We start from the raw sequence: 20,574 nt of genomic DNA on the forward strand, positions 1-20,574 counted from the left end.
ATCTCCTTTGTTAATCAAATAGAGTGGCTAGGTAGTTAATGGTCCTATTTAGTTGCCCCGGCAACTGGTGAAAGGGGCTAGGAAGATCCTTTTGTCATTTTAAACTCTACAGGAGAGCCTTCCCCCCCACTCCTGGCACCTAGCAGAGGTGTGGGCGGGTAGTTTTGGGGTGTGTTGGAGAGGATGGCTGGGGCTGCAGGCATGGTGAGAAGCTGGCTCTCTGCATCGTGGCGATAGAATGCCCCTGCACCCGGATGGAAAAGCTGGATATTAGACTGCTGATGCCTTGAACCCCTCCATCCTAAGCTCAGGTTGCAATGTGTGTAAACAAATAAACCATATTCCACAAAGACACAGCAGTCTCCACTGACCTTCTTCCCAAAGGGAACCAAACCCTGGATGGGCACAGGAACCCCCCCAGAATCTCACCGCTCGGAGATTGGGGAGGCGCGCAACGTTATGCTGAGGCCTCAGTTTAAGGCAGGAATGGGGAAACTGTCACTCTCCAGATTATTTGGCTACAATTCCCTGACCATGAGCCATCAGGTCCTGACTGTATTCTTTCTGTAGGTATCTGATTGGCCACTGTGAGAGCAGGATGCTAGACTCAATGGGCCATTGGCCTGATCCAGCAGGTCTTTTCTTATGTTCTGATGTTCTCAAGCAAGTCCCACTGAATTCAGTGGAATTTGCTCTCAGGTAAGCATCTGTAGGATTGCAGCCTTAAAGACTAAACACTAGCAAATATATTTGTCTATTGGGTGCCATCAGAAATAGCCACATTGAACAAAACATTTATGGGTCATCATTAGTCACAATCCTTAGTATAATCTTGGCTCCTTGGGGTGGAAGGGTGGTATATTAATTAATTAATTATGTTAAATGAGAGGTGGGGAATTTGTCAACTTACAGATGTTGCTGGACTATAACTCCCATCATCCCTGACCATGATGGAAGTTGAAGTCTAATAACATCTGGAGAGCCACATCCACCTTAAAGTTTCAGTTAGTGATTTTCATAGATTCCTCTTCCACCCTACAGCTTCCTGCACCCCCTGAAAAGCTGCTCTGGAGAGTTTACAGCAGTGAGGGAAGTTTAGAGCAGTGAGAGGACTGTAGGTGGAATCGGCAAAAATTGTCCTCCTCCTCCTCCTTTCCTTCAGCTGGGTCTCGGTTAAGAATGGAAAGATCTGTCAATTTTGGTTCTCTCACTTTCCCATTTTTCCAATTTTAAATTTAAGTCTCCACATTTATGCAACCATTTGCAATTTTATTTTTAAAAAATCCTCATGAAAATGCTTCAGTATTTTAGTGGAAATTTCTCCTAATAAACACATTTTTGTAGGCAGTTTTGACTAATGAACACATTTTGCAAGCCATTTCTTGTCATATAATAAATTTTTGTATGTTATTTTCACTCATATAGTTCTTTTTAATGCACATTTCCCCCTAAATATATGCATTTTAAAAAAACTGCTTGGTTGGGAAAGTGCATTTTAAAATTCAAATAAGTGCGAATTTTGAAGGATGGCTGTGTTTTGGTTATATTGTTTTGGAAAGTGCAAATCTGATAGACAGCTTGAAATGTGAACTGAATCAAATTTCTTGCCCATCCTTTGTCTCAGTCTATTCTGCAAATGGAAGAAATCCTACCATTAATAAAAGAAACACAATGTGTCTGATCCAACTAAGTCCTACTCAAAGTGGATCTACTAAAATCAATAAATCTGTTAGTCTTTGTCATTAATTTTAATGGGTCTACTCTGAGTAGGACTAGCACTGGATACAGTCCTAACTTCAGTGGGACTCACTTCTGTGTAAGATAGTGTGTGTGGTAATTACAGCATCTAGATAAATGAAAGGAAATGTGGAGTAAAATAAAATTGTGGATACAACTGGTGATCTTTATAGACGTTTGAGTAAATAAAGAAAACTGGAATGTATTTTTATTAATAATAAAAACACATCCCAGCTGGTCCATCAGATATATTGATGAAATAAACTCTAACTGGGGATTCTATGAGAGAAAGGGGGGGACTTTTTAATAACTTAAGGGGAAGTCTGGATGTGTTGCATCAAAAAGTGCTATAGTATCAATAACAGCTAATGAGCAATTCCTGCAGCTCCTAGCTGTGAGAATAAATCATCTGTCACTTCCAGCAAAGTTGCTAAAGTTCAGGCTTTGAAAAAAGGCAGCAAAAAGCTATGGAAAATCTAACTTGAATTGCTAATAAAGACCTGTGTGTGTGTGTGTGTGTGCGTGCGCATGCGCGCGTGTGTGTATTGCTATGTGAAACTCTAATGAAATATTTATGTGCTTGCTGGTGCTCAGATTTGATCTTGGGGCTGGTTGGGCAGGATGGGGGGATATTGTGTGAAATATGATAATTTACCAGATTTATTTATGGATTTGGGGTACTATGCTAGTAATTAAATTAAGCAGAGGCAGTACCTGATTCTGCCTTGCTTTGATAACAAGATCAGACTGTTTTTAAAAAATCAGTTGGACTTGCTCAAACAAAAGGATGAGCATGATTTGGCCTGGAAAGACAAGAGACCAACTGGAGGTAATTCATTAATGATACTTGCCATTGATTAGGAGCACATGTGGTCAAAAGATGCAATAATTGTTTAATTGATTATACAAAGAGACCACCAAGGAATCTATGAATTTTTTTTGTAAATAATGGTTGAAGGACTGCATCACAAAATTTGAAAAGTGCAAATTCAAAGGATGGCTGGGTTTGTTCTGAATTACTTCAGAAAGTGCGGATTTGATAAACCCAGCTTTAAATGCAAACTGAAGCAAATTCCCTCCCCCATCCCAATCAGTCACTTCCTTTGTTTAATGTGTGGGGGCATTATTGTAATCCCCCACCACTTTGGAATACTTAAGACTCCAGAAGGAAGGCTGAATATTTGGATGTTCCTCCACGAGAAAGCATCCTTGCATGTAGAATGGGAGTATGGTATAAAGGTAAAGGTGTCCCTGCACTTATAGTGTGAGTCGTTTCCGACTCTTAGGGTGACGTCTTGCAACATTTACAAGGCAGACCGTATATATGGGGTGGGATTGCCAGTTCCTTCCCTGGCCTTTCTTTACCCCCCAGCATGTGCCGGGTACTCATTTTACCGACCACGGATGGATGGAAGGCTGAGTGGACCTTGACCCCTTTTACCAGAGATTCGACTTCCTCCTTCCGTTGGAATCAAACTCCGGCTGTGAGCAGAGCTTTGGCTGTGTTACCACCACTAAACATCTGCTTGACATGCTTCTTTTTCTACGCAAAAGGGAGTTTTGCCTTACCTCCTCTGCCGCATGGGAAAAGCTTTAAAATATGTAACCATCCCCTCCCCCTCCCCAGCTGAAATAATACACAGTCCAGGAAAACCATTATCACTTGATTCTGCTGAATGAAAAACAACTCAGGCACATGGTCTGTGGAATGCCTGCCTGCCTGCCTGTGGTTTCAAATTGCTCTTTTATGTTTAATATAAAAAAGAGAGAGGATAATCTCATGAGATAGGAATCAGGGAGGTTGAAGAATGAAGAAAATAATCTTCGTGCTTGCAGACAGTACTAAATGCGGGGCTGCTTGTAAGCCTTGCCAAGCCTTCTGTGCCCCAATGTTTTGTATCTGTGGATGTTTGCTTTAAATCAGGGGTGCAGAACATTTGGTCTTCCGGTTGTTGCTGGACTACAACTTCCATCAGCTCCAGCAAGCATGGTCAATGGCCAAGGATGATGGGAGTTGGGAGCTGTAGTTCAGCAATAGCAAAGGACCCCACCTCTGTTCTCACAGTGGCCAACCATGTGGCTGCCTCCGACTGTGGAGGCAGAGCATTGCCATCATGGCTCGTAGCCACTGATAGCCTTATCTTCCATGTATTTATCTAATCACCCAATGCTGTGGGACAAAAACCTAATCAGTGCAGTTTTAATTATGCAATTTACCCAGGAGTAGATCTACCATGTAGTCTTTTTTGGACATTGCTACATATTGAAACCTGAACAACATTCCCAATTTCAGCCAGTTATCGTTTTCTTTCTGGAAACAGAATATCTGGGGCATAAAATATTCCAGAAATGCATTGGTGTGTGACACCACAGACAGAAATGTTATCTGAGGTCAAGTCATCATCGCACCATACATTGGAAATCTCATTGGGGTAGAAAATACATCACAAAAACTGTTAGTGTTTGTTCTCAATGTTAGATGAAAGTGTTAAAGCTATCTAAGGTGGTGACCATCACTGCCTTCTGTGGGAGCAGATTCCATTGCATCCTTCAACCCAGGAGCTGTTTGACTACAACTCCCACCATCCCTGGCTGTTGGCTAATCTCACTTGGGGAGGACAGGAATTGATTGAAGAACACTGGACTAGATGGTCTGTGAGGCCCCCTCCAGCTCTTTGATAACATAGGAAGTAGCTTTATATTGAGACAGTCCATTGGTCAAGCTAGCTCAGTATTGCCTACACTGACTGGCAGAGGCTCTGCCGGGTAATAGACAAGGAGTCTCTCCCAGTCTTATTTGGAGATGCTGGGGATTGAACCTGGGACCTCCTGCATGCATCATCATCATCATCATCATTCTTTATTGCGGTCAACGACCCATCAAACGGATAAAATTTACAAAGAATGCATCAATTAAAATAAAATTTACACTCAAATACTAGAGTGGCACTAAATCAACTGCAAGAGGGGTTAAGTGTAAATAACAGTCGTTTGCTCTGAGCTGCATTAAAATATTTAGCCACAGCAATCAAATGGGGACTATCATTGCCGGCTAGCAACCATGTGTCCTGCATGCGAGACAGATGCTCTATCACTGAGCGATGGTCTTTCCCCTAAATATTTTATTATTTATTTTAAAATATATTTGTATGCTGCTATTTCTTTTAAAAAAAATCAAAGCATTTTCTACCCAAAAAAACAGCCATCACTATCTGTAGAAGTTATTATAACAAGATGAATTTGCCAGAATTGTAATAATAATAATAATAATAATAATAATAATAATAAAGGTGTATATCCTGCCCTTCCTCCCAGTAGGAGCCCAGGGTGGCATCTTGTTTTAATCACTGACCATAAGTGGAAAAGATGCAAAAAAACCCAACATATATTTCCTTAACTTTTGACAATCTGCCAAAGCTGAATATAGCAAATGCATGTGTGTGTACATTTCTAAAAATCTTTTAAAGCTTACCAAACTTTGGGATAGCATTCAGGATTAACAGAAGAGCTGCAAAGGAATTCCACACAGCAAAATTCTGTGTGACTCATTCCTCAGAAGATATCCATATCCTAAGAGGAGCCAGAGCATTTTACATGTATGTTTCTCTTTAATCTGTAACATAAAATAATAAAACACACAGTATGAGGGTTCCTTTAAAAAACAGAGGTGAAGTTATATTTTAATGTTACATTATGTTTTTTAACCACCTCATTTGTGTTGTCCAATGAAAAAGATAGGGAGACAGCACAGTGTAGTGGGTAGAGTGACAGACTTAGAAATCTGAGCTCAGATCTTTGCTGAGTCATGAAGATGGCCTCAGTGGATGAAAAGGTCTCTGCTTTAGGTTTTCATTTTGCAGTGTTTAGTTGTTGCTCTATTTTATACTACTGTTTTTAGCTGTTTGCATAGTATGCCTGTAAATAGCCTGGAGACAAATGTAAAAGATAATTTATACATAAATACGAAGGGCCATAGCTCCAGGTAGGGCTGGGGAAAGCTCCCTGTCTGAAACTGCCAGCCAGTGTAGACTAAGGCTGTGCACTGGATTTGGCTGAGTGCTGAACCAAATTGGGCCCATTTGGACCTTTTTATTCCTTGCCAATTTATGCTCAGATTGCTATGGATTGCTGTGGATTGGATTGGATGACCCAGAATGCCCCACGGTGTGCAGCATCAGGCAGAAAGTAGAGGAAGCTGTGGTTCTCCTTTCCACCTGAATGCTACCCCACAGGACCAATCCCTTGGCTCGCCAACTGTTGAGCCAAGGAAGCAATCCTAGGGGCATGGGGGTGTTTTCCAAGGGGCTTTCCTGCAGAAAAGCCCCTTGAAAATCAGCATTGTGCAGGATCTTTCCCTTAGCTCAACAGCTGATGATGGAGAGAGCGATCCTGCACGGAACTGACCCTCCTCTTCCCTAATCCACCTCCTGCCTGTAGGCTTAATTAGGGGTTCCTGTGTTCCTAAATTAATTTTAATGGGCAGAATCCAACTAACTCATTCCCTCAGCACAACGGTTTCCCCTCCTCTCCCTGCATGTGTTCCAGAGAGCTGGGGGAAATGCCAGAACAGATTTAGGGGACACACAGTGGAGGTGTTGTGGAATTTTCTCCTTAATGGAGTCCTTGTCCAGGAAACAACACTGAGGCAGGTTGAAGCTTACAGCTGTTTATTATACTGACAATTGCAAGGAGTCCCTGCTAGCTTGTGCTATGGCAGGATACTGCCTTCTTCCCCACATCAAGGGTCTTTTATAGGTTTATACAAGGTACAGTCATGTGTCCCAAGGTACCCAATAAGGGGCTTTACCTGTTTCCTGCTTCCACCTGGCTCCATGATTCGTCAGGTAATGTAAGAATGCACATACTCATCTTTTGTCTACCCTGTCTTGTCGCAACATCCGTCCCCTTCCACCTTAAAAAATGCAAATGTACTGCCTTCAAGTCGATTCCGACTTATGGTGACCCTATGAATAGGGTTTTCATGAGGCTGAGAGGCAATGACTTGCCCAAGGTCACCCAGTGAGCTTCATGGCTATGCGGGGATTCAAACCCTGGTCTCCCAGGTCATAGTCCAACACCTTAACAACACCACACTGGCTCCCACCTTATCTACATACTAACACTAATGACCCTCAGAGATGGAATTTTCCATTTCAGAGGCAAGAGGGAAATGTTCTGCTGCACAAACACAAGTCCTTGCACTGACAGAAGAACTTGGGTGACATTCATACTGTACATTTAACCCACTATTATTCCACTTTAAGCAATTATGGCTTCCCCCAAAGAATCCAGGAAAGTATAGTTTGTGGAGAATGCTGACAGGTGTTAGGAAACCGCTATTCTCCTCACAGAGCTACAGTTCCCAGAGTGGTTTAATAGTCAGCACTGCTTCCTAGAGACCTCTGAATTGTAGCTCTATTGTGTGAATGTGGTCTTAAGTTAGATAAGCCCAATAATAAGTCCCTAAGATGGTACTCATGTTCCTTGCCCTCCCATGAGTGGCTCAACACATGAAGGAAAGCAAGAGCTCCTCTCTGCCCATCAGATGCCCTGCCCACCTCTGCCATTTGTGTTTGTGCATAAGGGGATGAATGGTTTGATATCCATCTCCACACATTCAAGTGGTGTAGATCCTCTGATTGATTTTTCCATAAAAATCTTTCATTCCATCTTTATTTTCTTGATTTAATGAGAAATGGTTGGCATGGTGGATTCTGGGAAAGCAGTTCATTGAAGCCAGGGTTGGGGAACCTCAGGACTGAGAGCTGAATGTGGCCCTCCACACCTCTCTATCTGGCCCTCAGGGCTCTGCTCAGGCCATACCCTTCACCAGCCCTGCTGTGCACCTCTTCAATTGCTTTGGCCTGGATGGAATGTGTCCTTGAACTGTGATGATGCCTCTTGCTTGCCTGGATGGAAAGATGTGTGTGTGTGGGTGTTTATATGTGTGTACTGTGTGGCTGTAAGCATCACATCTGCTGCTCTACCCAATTTTGCATGTGGCCACACAAAGTTTCCCCATGAGGAATTTGGTCCTCAGACTGAAGAAGGTTCCCCATCCTGACTGAAGTAAACAACTCCCAGAATCCACTATGTTGCATCATTTTTTTAGATCAGAGATGGGCACGTTTCTTTTTTCAGCCCTCGGGCCACATTCCCTTCTGGGCAACCTTCTGAGGGCCATATGCCAGTGCTGGGCCAGTGGGCCAAGCAACAAATGCAAATGTTTTCTTTTGCAGTAGCCTAGTTTCTACACAGACACCTCTCTTATCCCCCATTCAGGCAAGCAAGAGCCATTATCAGAATTCAAGGACACATTCCATCCAGGGAAAACCAGGGGTGGGGGAAGGGTGTCCAAGAGAGAGTTCCAAATGCCAGATAGAGAGACCTGAAGATCGACACTTGGACCCTGGGCCTGAGGTTCCCCACTCCTCCTCTAGATGCTGGGGATTGAACCCTGGGGCCTTTTGCATGCAAAAAGTGTTCTACCACTAACTTCAGTCTTTCCTCAGGGAGCCCACAGGAAAGGATTTCCCTTGGAATTACTCTTATAATGAAGTTCCCAGAGCTCACACCTCCCTCTGCCTCTCCCCAAGAATGTTGTCCTAATAAAAGATGTTATCTCAGTGGTTCTCCACCTCACCTTTGCTATCTGATACAGATCATAATTGCTCTCCTGACAGCTTATTTACAGCCTGAGTAACTTCTTGTATTTGAGAGCTCGCAGCCAATAGACTGGATGTTCTTCTTGTTTTCCAGCCACCTCAGGGGCTTCTTTCCTCCTGCCTTGACAAAAGGTGGTGACAAAGGGAAGCCCACACAGCATCGCAGCTGGAGACGTCTTCTCCTGCTGAGCAAAGCTGAAGATTGACATGCACTGAAAGAAGGTTTTGCTTTCCATTGCTGAATGTATTCATTTTCTCCTCTGCCTTATTATGGTCAGTCCAAAAAGTGCATCTTAACTGGTGAATGGACATGAATTCTCATGTAGTACCTCATCATTTTATACCACAATTGTTTATATCCAGGTAAAATACCCAGTTGGAACCACCAAATGGCTGTTTTCATAAAGGTGTAATTCCACTGGAGGAGTGAGGTAGACTCAGGGCCAGGAACAGCACCCATCAGACTTGAGCCGCTGCCAAGGGCCCACCCTTGCTGACCTTTGGCCTTGGCCTTTGGCTGCAGGTGTGAGGTGGTGGCATCTGGGAAGATGACTGCCACTCTTTCTCTGCTGCTCCAGAGCCAGTGGTAGCTGGTGCCCTTTGGAATTGGCGGGGCAGAATTGCCAGGAGCCCCAACAGTAGGCAGGTCCAGAGCAAATGACAGGCACAGCCAAATCATTCTAGTTTTGTTTCCAACTTTGTCCCTGTTGAGATCTACAAGGGCAATACTAAAACTGAGGAGGAGGAAACTGACAGGCAGTGCCACCCCTTTGCACTGCCAGGCAGACAAGAAGGTAGACAAGTGGAGGCAGGCTGGGGGCAGAATGAGGTTGGTGGGGCAGTCCCCTCCAATAGCTCCAATGGACCAGCCTCAACTGTCCAGAGCATTGTGAGAAAATTTAAATGGTGGGTGACTTCCCAGATGTCGCTGATGTTGCCAGGTAAGCCCCAGCTGGTAAAGTCAGAGGGTGAGCAGGCTATGGTTGCCATATGCCTTATTTAATAAAGGCTAGTCCTTTATTTGTAGGGTGGTCAGAGGACAGTCCCCTGTTAAGAGTCTTCTGAAACATTGTCCGGTCCAAGGTCATGCTGAAGATAAAGAACCCTAAGAAGCAAGAGGGTCTTCTCTGAGTGTGGGGAACCTTTGGCCCTCCAGATGTTGCTGAACTACAACTCCCATCAGGCCCAGCAAGCATAGCTCATGGCCAGGGGTAATGGGAATTCAGACTATATTTAATTACTATGTTGTATATTTTTTTCAAGCTGCACATTAAAAGAGGGGGAGAAAGGCAGAGGATTTAAAGCACTTCCAAAACATAATTGAGTACTTGGGTGCCTTCTTCTTTTTAAAAGTAACCTAAATAGCCACTTCCTTTGTGAAATATGCAGGTTTGATGCTGGGGTGATAAACATAATTTTTAAATGTCTTGTCCTTGTGCTCTTGGCTTGTTAAAACATTTGTTATGTGTAGGGCCGAGCAATCAATCAATCAATCTTTATTGATACGGTCATAGACCAAAAGACATTTATAAATAAAACTACATACGTTTATAATAAAAGGTTACAAAGTTGCAGTCATGTTAAAACAGTAAAACAATAAAACAACAAGGAAAACAGTTACAGTTGGGTGGCGGAAGCTTCTGAAAGGATAGATGCCTTCCGAATTGATTGAGCCGCAAAAATAAATTTAGCAACTGACAGGATAGTATCCTTATTAGCTGCTGACAAAAGATGTAAAAGTAAACAGTTAAGCGGTTTGTAGGCGTATTTATTTATGATGGGGGTTATGAATTTGGAGCGAATATCGTCATATAGGGTGCACTCAAAGATGACATGAGAGAGAGTTTCTATGGCGCTGACACCACAAAGGCATAATCGGTTTGCATACGGGATACGTTTAAATCTCCCTTCAAGTAAGGCAGAGATAAGACAGTTAAATCTAGCCTTTGTAAAGGCTAGACGATATTTGGGGATCGTAAGAGTTTCCAGATAAGGGGCACTGAGCATAGACACAAAGCTCAGACCAAAGTGAATAGGAGAGCAGGTCGAGGTGGCTGCAGTTACGGAGCGTTGGAAGTCCATATCGTTGATACGAGTCCGGATAGAATGTTTAACTGTCTCTGGAGCGAGGGACATCAGATGTTCAATTGAGAGGCCAATACTTGCAAGGTAATTTGTAAACGTACGGGCCCATTTCGAGGTAAAAGAGTCTTCCCAGAGTAAAGGGAGATAGCCAGTAGATTTTTCATAAGACATTTTAAACCAGAAATTTAGGGCGGCCAACCACGCTTGAGACTCAAGTGAGACTAGGCCAGATTCTAACCTAAGGACCGCCGCAGGAACGCACCTGGGAACGCCAAAAATTTGTCTGAGAAACAAGGAGAGAACTGCCTCCGCAGAAGAGTTGAAGGCGCCAATCCATAAAGGTACCCCGTAGAGAAGTTGAGAAATAGTTATGGATCTAAAAACCTTTAGGGCTGCCGGAATGTATTGTCCTCCTTTAGTGAAGAAGAACCTTCGAATACCACTGGCTGAGTTGCGAGCAGTAGAAATAGCACCTCGGATATGGGGATTCCAGGACAGAGAGGAATGAAAAAGTATACCAAGGTATTTGAAATGAGAAACCTGTTCTATTTTATGGGTATTAATTGTCCATGCGTGAGCAGGAGAGTGCTTGGCAAAAGCTAAGATCTTAGTTTTGGAAAAGTTTATAGATAGTTTGTTATCATGACAGAAACTCATAAAAGCTTTAGTTAGGCGTTTGAGTCCTACTTTAGAAACAGAAAGGAGAACAGCGTCATCTGCATACAATAACAAGGGACAATGCAGGTTTGCTAACTTAGGGGGGTGGAAGTCCGGGGATTGACAATAAAGGGACAGATCATTCATGAAAAAATTAAATAAAAGTGGGGCTAGTATGCAGCCTTGTCTAACTCCTTTTGTTGTAGTAATGGGGTTTGTGAGATGACCTTCATGACTACATCTAACACGAAAGGATGTGTGGTGGTGCAGACGGCTAATTAAGAAGAGGAGTCTCTTGTCGATCGTAGATTTTGCGAGTTTCGCCCATAGTATCTCCCTAGGGATGGAATCAAAAGCCGATTTCAAGTCGACAAAGGCAACAAACAGGCCGTTACCCCAGCGGTTCTTGTATTTTTCAGCTAAGTGATTTAAAATCACACAGTGTTCTATCCCAGACCTACCTTTCCGGAAAGCTGCCTGCTCCCTCCCAAGGATATTATCCTCCTCCAACCAAGATGAGAGTCTCTCTTTTAAGTAGCAGGCATATAGTTTGCCAATAATGGAAAGGAGGCTAATTGGGCGGTAATTTGCTGGGTCCTCTTTGTTCCCTTTTTTAAATATAGGGATAACTATGGATTCAAGCCAAGACTCAGGGAAGCATCCGGAATTATTGATCAGAGTAAAGAAATTTGCTAGAAGAGGGGCCCACCAAGCTTGGTGCGCCTTCAACATTTCAGAAAGTATGTTATCAGGTCCAGGAGCTTTGCCGGATTTCAAGCTAGCAATCAAATCAATAATTTCTTTTTGGGTTACAGGTGGCCAAGTGGGAAGATTTGTTAAATTATCAATAAAGGAAACAGCATTTACAGTCTCGTTGTTTGCAGAAAAATATTTCTCCCAGAGGTATGGGGAAATGTGGCAAGGGGCCGGATTTAGTGGGCTCATAGAACCAGAAATCAGCTCCCAAAAACACTTCGAATTATTTGATCTGGAGGCTTGAATTAAGGCTTCCCAATCTTCGTGCATCACCTGCCTTTTTTTGATGACTATCATATGCTTGTAGTATTTTTTGATAATAAAATACTCAGGGGGGAGGGTGGTTAAATTTTGGTTTCGATATTGAAGGTATAGCCGTCTCAGCTGTTTCTTAGCATCAAGACAGTCCTTATCAAACCATCTGGGAAAACCAGTGGTAGGAGGAGCCCTGAAGGAAGAAGATGGTGGGATAATAAAGGCTTTAAGTTTGGTAATTAAGGAGTTATACGCTATTGACGCTAAATATGAATCAGAAGCATGCATGATCTCCCTCTGTAAGGACAGGGCAGAGGGGGAAGTGAGAAATAAGGCCACATTAGAGGCTACTGTGGGAGTCCAAAATGTCCTTTTATGGGTAGGGTGGATTAGATTTGCCATTGGTTTATGGGTAAGGAGCAAGTGACCGCGTTCTGGTAGATAAAAGGAAAAGGTAAGGGGAAGGTGATCACTATCCTGTCTGGAGCCGACAGAAAAGTCCAAAATAAACCTGAACAGGGAATGCGAGATCAAGGCGTAATCGATGACACTGCACCTGAGGCCAGAGATGTAGGTAAATTCCGCACATGAATCTATCTGCTTATGACCGTTCAACATTATTAGGCTGTGTCTAGCAAGGAATCGGTATAAACATATTCCACCATAATTTATCTTGGGGTCCTTTAAGTCCTAGCATAGCCTGGGAGGTATGGGGCGGTGTCCTCGCCCCCCCCCAGAGGTTTGAAGCAAATAGCGCATCATTGTGGGGGCCAGACCTGGCGTTGAAATCACCCATAACAATGAGAGGCGCTTTGGGGAATTTAGCCTCGAGTGATGTTAGATAATTGGTAAGAACGTCCCAGTCACAGTCAATTTGTGCCCGAGAGGCATGAGGGGGAATATAAACATTTACTAACAGAAGAGAAAATGTGCTAAAAGATAATAAAACAGCCTGTGCAATGTTTTTACAAGGGGTTAAACTTATAGAGCGAGCTGTTACAGAAGTAGAGATGAGTATGGCTAGGCCTCCTTTGGGTCTGCCTTTGGAACTGGGTTGGGAATAGGTCGCTGGTAAACATGAACAAGAGAAACCATCCACTATTAATTTAAGGGTACACCACGTCTCCTGTAAGAAAATTAAGTCAAATTTGTTCAGAAAAGTAATAAAGTCAGGAATTTTTTGTTTGGCATTCCACCCTGCAATGTTCCAGGAGAGAAGGTGGAATGTAAAATTAGGTGAGAGAACAGAAACCTGGCATGCATTAATAATTGGATTCGTAGGATGAGAAATTTCCTTTGCTGTATAAGATTTGCATAGTGAGTGCTGTGATGTCCTGAAATGAGGGTTTACCATTTTTTCAGGAGATTCACAGGATAGAATCGGGTTTTTAGAATTTAATAAGGGTTGTCAAGTCAGTTCAGGAACCTCATGTACAATCACATCACATATTGTGCTAGGTCTACAAACATTTGAGTAACAATGTGGCAGTACCTTTAAGGGAACTTTCAGAGGAGAAACTTGAATGCTGGATGGTGAGTTCAGTTCATAGTCCTCCAAGTATCTGGAACATGTCCTTTTTGCCCTTAGATTGTTTAACAGATTCTGCATTTTGTTTATGACCTCACTTTGTTCATTCTCAGTGAATGTATGGAAACTATTTAATAGTTCCTCCTCTCCCTCACAAGCAAAGTCAAATGCAAGATCTTGATTTTCCTTACTGTTTACCAGAGAAGGAGGTGACTGTAACGGAACGAAAATGGGAGCTGGTGGTGGGGAGGAGCTTACTTCATCCAAAATAATAAGATCAGAGTTTATGGAGTTAAGTGTTTCAAGGTTTAATGTTTCTTGTGCTGGGGGAGTCAAAGGGGATAAATTCTTTTCCAGCATAGTTGGTCCTAATGATAGAGAAGAGCAGTTCATGTTTAATGTGCTTTTAAGAGGAAGCTGTTCCAGGAATGGATCCAAGTTTCCAGAGTTTGATATATTTTTGCTGCTGTTCGAGGAAAACTTCCTCCTCTCATGTGAAGAGATAAGGTTTGTTGTTGGAGTTCTCTTTGTGAACAAGGAAATTGGACTGGCCAGGTTTGTGAAATGTCTCTGAACGGATATTCCATGGTAGCTGAGAAGGGATTTATTTGCAATTATCCGTGCTGTTGTCTCAGCCGATTTAAAGGTAAGTAAAGCAGACGTTTTTGTTGAGGGGTTGTAAAGGAATTCCACATACGAGATATCGTCAGGCCGTAAATCCATTACACCTAACGACTGGAGGGCGTAACACACTCTTTGCTTCCTGATGTTTACTTTTTCTTTGATGTTAAGAAGAGGAAGATTCAGCAGTGCAAGTTTGTTTGAATTATATTTGAGAAGCCAATTCCCATTTGTATTCTCTCGTCGTGAAATCTTGTTATTGGTAGAGCATATTCCGCTATAGGACCTCGGGTTGGGGTGAGTAAGTAGCTCTGGGAGATTTGGACTTTTTTTGCTTTCTGGTAAGGCTTTGCAATAAGATCTAGGGGGTGTTCTCGCTGTAGATGAAGCAGATAAATTCTTTGTTTGCGAAGCTGTTTGCTGTTGAGCTTTAAGTACTTTAAAAAGTTTCTGAAAGTTCATCTTCTTACTCCTTGGCGGTTTGTAATTTTTTATGTTTTTGGATTTTTTCTCCTTAGGTGCAATACGAGGTTTCTTTATGTTTGCACACTTCAGTGTTGTTGTTGTTTTGTGGGGGGGAAGAGTGTAGTTTAGGCTCAAATATAGTTTGGATAGTTCTTCCATAAATGATTTTAGAAGGTTGTTTGTTTCTTCCAAAAAAGCTTTGATGTTTTCAGTCTCTTTTGCCACAATGGCTAATTGTAACTGCAGACATTTTTGGCCAGTTAGAAGTAGTTTTTGGCCAATTTGTGCCAGTTCCGTGGTTTCAGTAACTTCTGTAGAGCAGGCAGAAGAAGGCTGTGATTGAGTAAAAACGGGAGTCTGGCTGTCGATGTCTGTAGCATGCACAGTAGACAGAATGTCTAAGGGGGAATGTAAGTCAGTGTCCTTGTACAGAGAGGAAGATGGCGTCTCCTTGCTTTCAGGTACCTGCGGCAGAGAGTTGATCAGACTAGGTGTATGCGTCTGCCCAAAAAGGGGATCTGTGGATGTTCCATACACCAGGCTTTGTATAATTTCTGGGTCATCCCTTGCCTGGAATTCCTCACTCAAGCAGGTACAGAATTGTTCTGTTTCGATTTGGGAAGGGGTTTTCTCAATAGATCGTGACGCATTTCTCTTTGTCTTATCCGCTTTGGTTGGTAAAAAGAAGTTTGTAATTTTAAGCTGTTGATCCCCATTCCCAGATTCTTCCAAAACCTGGTCTGATTTATGGTCATGTTCATAACATCTTTTCCTTGTTTGAACCATTTTAAAAACTATAAGGTTTGCCTTTTAAACTCTAAGATGAACGGAGGTATAATTATAAATTGTCGACTCCAAGGCTAAGTAGTTTTATCTTAGGAATCCTTAGATTTTGTTATGGTAAATTATATTCCTTGAGTTAGTAATGCGAAGCAGAGTTGTGACTCACCGGCTGATAAAGAGTCTGTTTTCTTGCTGATAAAATGGTTCCATAGCCTTCAAAAAATAGGTGTTGTTGATGCTGTTAGGTTCCAGAATAAAAATTTCCAAAGAATATCTCTAAAGATAGCAAAAAAAGAGGCGAGGTGGGTATGAGCTCCAGAGCTCGCTAGTGGACCAGCCTGCCAGCAGCCATCTTCCCCCCATCAGGGCCGAGCAATTTATATGCCACAACTTCTATCTTTATAATTCCAAATTAAATAAATCAATACAATTGGCAGGCTAGACTGAATAAACAGAGGCCAAGCCCCCAAAATATGATACAGAATGTGAGCTTACTGACAGAATTCAAATGCCATGACTGTCAAAACTGCTGGCTGTTGGCATCCCTAGATGAATTTTGCTGTGAATACTTGTTGTTCCCAGAAACTGGTATTCAGAAGCATATTGCCTTCAACCATGGAGGCAGGACATAGCCATTATGGCTAGTAGACTTTGACAGCCTTATCCTCCATGAGTCTGCCTAATCGTTTTTTAAAGCCGTGCAAGTTGGTGGCCATCACTGCCTCTTATGGGTGCAAATTTCATAGTTTAACTATCCGCTGCCTAAAGAATAATCTTTTCTGTCCTGAATCTTCCAATATTCATTTTGATTGGATGTCCTCAACTTCAAGCATTATGTGAAAGGGAAAAATGTTGAAAATCTTCTGTCTCCTTTTTTGTGTGTGCTACCATGCATAATTTTATAAGCTTCTGTCATGTCTCCTCTTACTCACCTTTTCTCTAAACTAAAAAGCCCCTAATGCTGCAACCTCTCTTCACAGTGGAGTGGGGAAACAGGGGTGAGGAACCTATTTTCAGTCCAAGGGCCACATTCTCTCATGGGCAAACTGTTTGGTATTTTAAAAATATGTGAGAAATAGGAATAGTTTCATGGTCGTATTTCTTAGCAGACATATAATTGCAAGCAGCGGGATGAGAATCAACCAGTCCACCCTTTCCCTCAGACACAATCTCCTTAAGTAAAAGATAAAGAATGTTTACTCATGACCTTTCATATGTTCAGGAAACATAGTCTCTAGCTTAGATGAAAAGTCTCAGTCCATGATAATGGTCATCTTGGAGAGGATCATGTGCATGCTTCACTCTCCTTAGGCTTAATGGAGAATATGCAAAATCTACCAGACATAGGAGGAGGAAGAGAAAGCCAGGTAACCCCACCCTTTAGGAAGTTACATCAGGTACATGGGATATTTCCCAAATATCCCTTAAAGGGAACATGCAATTTTCCAATAGTTTCTTGGGGGTGAATATTACCATAAGGGGGTGGCACAGTTGTAACCTGGGTTGTATATTCTTATGACCCACCCTATCTTTGTGATTGTAGTTGTTCTAACTGTTTTTAATGTATTTTAAATTGTTGTAAACCACCCTGGGACCTTAGGGTAAAGGGTGGGTAATACATTAAAACAACAACTGTGTTGGCAGGGCCACCCTGGCCGCTGGCCCTGTGTGTTGGCAGCCTGGTCACCATTTTGAATCCCCCTCAGTGTCTCAGACTTAACACCTTTCTTGGGCATTGGGAGAGATACATGGAAGTTGTGAAGAAAGAAAATGGTGGGGGATATTCAGAGAAAATTCTGCAAAGTGGCCAACTTTTCCTAGGAGGGTGAGGTAAGGAAAAATCTCAAAGATATTCTCAGAAAAGAAGGCTTTCCTACATTTGAACATACAGCTTATAATCATCAATCGTGTTTGAATATCTATTTGGTATATGGGCTGCCTATATTAATTTATTTATTTGTCAGGTTCAGTGGGATATTTTTATTGTTAATGTCAGCTGACAATGTTTCTTTCTGTCTGTCATATTTTCAAAAATATTACAATCTTTCTATAAAAAAGGGCTTCTGAGAAATTTCCATTTAGCTCTATAGCAAATAATCCATTTCAAGGCCATCTCATCTACTGAATACTGTGAAAGCTGATCCGGTGACTTACCCATTAGCTCTGTCCCTTTTGCCTGAGGTACTGTATGAGTTCACATTTTTTAGAAGCTAGAGGAAGAACATGGACAGCAGTCCACCAATCAGATCCCTTTTCAACCATCATGATGGATATCTTTGCCATCACAAGTAAAGATAGACCTACGACCCTGACATCACTCTATTTCCCCAGCTCTAGCTTAGACATGGGACAGCTAACCTATCCCCAGCCTCACCCAATTTACTCAATGCTAACTTGGCAAAAACATATGACCACTGGGAGTGACCTCTTACCCTCCCACACACACACACACACCTCTCAGCAGGGGAAATTAGTGGTGATTTGTCTCCACACAAAGAACTAATGGCCTTTATTTGCTTGCCCCAGGTGCAAGGCTCTCTGGTGCACATTCCAGAGGAGAGGCAGAAGAAATCTTTAAGGTCCTTTTGGTTTATGAGGCCAATGAGGTTTGTAAAATACTTTTTGGCATTCCGCTAATATGGAGGGTGCTAGTGGGGCGATCAGCTGTAGCACGGGGAGCTCATGCACTACAGCTGATTGCTGTCAGTGGGAGTGCAGCAGCTGGAATACAGTAGGGCCCCACTTTCCGGCGGTTTTAGCTTTTTGGCGGGGGCCTGGGATGTAACCTGCCATATGAGTGGGGCCCTACTGTATTATTTCAACACAGTTGTCCTTTTGCCTCACCCTGGCTGATCTCTTTAGCAGCAGAATTACTCATGTACAATTATGACAGTGGATGATGGAGAGTTACTGTCAACTGTCTTTTCCCATTCTCAAGATGAGGAAAGATGAGGAAGAAGGAGCAAAAAAGGAAGAAGGTGGAAAAAACAACAGGACTGTGGGACTGGGGAACTAAATCAGAGGTGGGGAATCTCAGACTCAGAGGCAAATGTGGCCAAATATCCAGCCTTCAGGAATCTCTCCAGGCCATACTCTCGCCCTAGCCACATCCCTCACTGCCCCTGCTTTGCACACCCTTTACATGTTTTTGCCTGGCTGGAATGTGTCCTTGACCTCTGATAATGCTTCTTGCTTGCCTGGATGGAGGAGAGAGAAAGAGATGTGCGTGCAGAAACCGGCCTACTGTACAAAGGTAAAATTTATATCAGTGCTCCACCCAGTTTTGCCTCTGGATCAGTGGATGTGATTCTGCATCATTTGTCCACAGCAGAGTGAAGATTCTGCAATCTCTATGTATGGATGTGAAAGTTGGAGAGTGAAAAAGGTGGATAAGAGAAAAATCAACTCATTTGAAATGTGGTGCTGGAGGAGAGCTTTGCGGATACCATGGACTGGGAAAAGACAAATAATTGGGTGTTAGAACAAATTAAACCAGAACTATCACTAGAAGATAAAAGAATGAAACTGAGGTTATCATACTTTGGACACATATTGAGAAGACATGATTCACTAGAAAAGACAATAATGCCGGGAAAAACAGAAGGGAGTAGAAAAAGAGGAAGGCCAAACAAGAGATGGATTGATTCCATAAAGGAAGCCACAGACCTCAACTTACAAGATCTGAGCAGAGCAGTTCATGACAGATGCTGTTGGAGGTCACTGATTCATAGGGTCGTCATAAGTTGTAATCGACTTGAAGGCACATAACAACAACAAATGTAACACCTATAAATCCCAAAGAGAAATATAAACCTCAATGGATGTTATGTAATGGGATGTTTATTTCTGGTTTATTTCTGTTTGTGGGAGACTCAACACAGGATCAAACGTTTAATTTTGGATTATCTGTTTATTTATACAGCACTGTGTTTTCTTGTATTTCTTTCTTTTTAATGGAGCAGCTTCTGACAAATCTGAATAAGGCAGTTTATTCATGCCTGAGGTCAGGCACAGGGTCAGCATTAACAAAGATGTTGTATTCTGGCTGGGTATGAGGAAGAAATTTGATTCTGTTGACATTTAAAGCCAAATCTATCAAATTAACATTTTCTGGAACAATTTGAGAACCGAAACACAGACATCCTTCGAAATTTGCACTTATCACAATTCTGTGATACAGTTTGCCAACCAACCAATGTTTACAAAAATATATTAAGGAAAATGTGTATAAAAATGAATATATTGATGAAAATAACAAAAATGAGAAATTGCTTGCAAAATTGTGTACATTTGTCAAAACTGCATACAAAACTCTGTTGGGAGAAATTTGCACTAAAAAGCTGAGAAATTTTCATGAGGATTTTTTTAAAAAAAACGCAAATTGCTGCAGAAATACGGAGAACTGAATTTCAGATTGAAAAAGGAGAAACCAAGAGAACTGTAATTGGCAGATCCATCCGTAGTTCTGGTGCAATGCTGGATCCCACAGAGAAGGAGGCAACGTTTGTTGGAAGTCCTTTACCACAAATAGCTCTACGTGAGCAACCAACCAAGATTGGGAGCAGACAAAGGCCTTTAAGCCTCTGTCTCCAGGCTACCTCCTCCAGGCTTCATCCCCTGGAGGAGAACAGCAGAACTTTAAAGGGCCAACCCTCTAGCCTGAACACAGGCACTCCTTCTTTCTTCCATAGCCCCCCTCCTGTTGCACTCCCCTTTCCCTGGTGCCTCACCAGGCTGAGTCTGGGATTTGATTTAATTTATTGCATTCCTAAACCACTTTCCCCAAAGTAAATCCCGAAACAGCTAACAGCCAATTAATACACAACAGCAATAAGCATAACAACAGAACATCACAATCACAGCATAAAACATCCCAATTACAACACCTGGGCCATCAAAAGCCAACCTTATCAAGCCATATAATATTTTGAAGAGAACAACAATAAAGCAGTGTAAGTAATTGACATCTGTAAAACCTTGCTAACAAAACAGCAGCTATAAAGTAGGGCAAGCATTACAGTA

The sequence above is a fragment of the Rhineura floridana genome, chromosome 17 (assembly GCF_030035675.1).
Source record: "Rhineura floridana isolate rRhiFlo1 chromosome 17, rRhiFlo1.hap2, whole genome shotgun sequence".
Classification (NCBI taxonomy): domain Eukaryota; kingdom Metazoa; phylum Chordata; class Lepidosauria; order Squamata; family Rhineuridae; genus Rhineura; species Rhineura floridana.